We start from the raw sequence: 929 nt of genomic DNA, 5'->3' as shown, positions 1-929 counted from the left end.
GGGCCTTTCCTTTTGGGGCCCTACAGCAGACTGAGGGGTACTCAGACTGCAAGTTCCCTACCCGCCAGCCCTCCCAGGTGCTACTTGCCTGGGGACTCCAGGAGAGTGGGGCAAATCCCTAGGTGGAGTGAAATCGATCCAGCTTGGGCACCCTGTAGGTGATTCAAGACCAGCACCCCTCCCCCTGGGAGGGTGAGGGATTGATCTCCAGGGTCCAGGGGACAGGCCTGCAGACCAGACCCCATACACCCAGGTCACGAATGCACTGCCTAGGGGCACAGAAGGGATATCTGTGAAAGAGCCTACTGAGGAGTGTGCGCCTTCAGGGGCAGATGAGTGTGTTTGAGCAGCAACCCTCCTCCCAAAAGAGGGCTGTGCACCCAGCTCAGGCTGTGATCCTGGGTAGGGAACCTCCCGGCCCATGTCACAGCCAGGGGAGATCCATCGGCCTGAGGTCCCGCTTGCTGGCAGAGGCCCGGGAGAGGCCACGGAGAGGGGGAGAGTGGAGGAGAGCCAGACCTGCTCCAGAGTGCGGGTCTTGGACAGCCTCAGCCCCCAAGCCCAGACTTTCAGCTGAGTGGAGCCATTTCAGCCCCTCTGGGCAGCTTTGCACAGAAACAAAGAGCAGACCTTTGACCCCTGCTAACAGCAGTTGTGGAGCCTGAGGGCAGGCTTACCCAACCCAGCCCCACCTAGACTCACTCCCCCCACTGAGGTGGAGAATAAGGACACACCTGGAAATCCCAGGGCCCCACCGACCACGAGAGGCACAAGAAGGCCTCTCTAGAGGAATAAGAGCTAGCTACAGGACCCAAAAACAGCACTGCAGCTCGCTCCTCCCTGCAAGTGCCACCTACTGACAGGGAGGTCATCCTGCACACCCTTTTACTGCATCTACTGATTCATCATAAAGGGTGTGGTCGAATCTC

The sequence above is a fragment of the Propithecus coquereli genome, unplaced genomic scaffold, assembly GCF_000956105.1.
Source record: "Propithecus coquereli isolate 6110/MARCELLA unplaced genomic scaffold, Pcoq_1.0 Scaffold13, whole genome shotgun sequence".
Taxonomy (NCBI): domain Eukaryota; kingdom Metazoa; phylum Chordata; class Mammalia; order Primates; family Indriidae; genus Propithecus; species Propithecus coquereli.
This window is presented reverse-complemented; position numbering follows the sequence as displayed.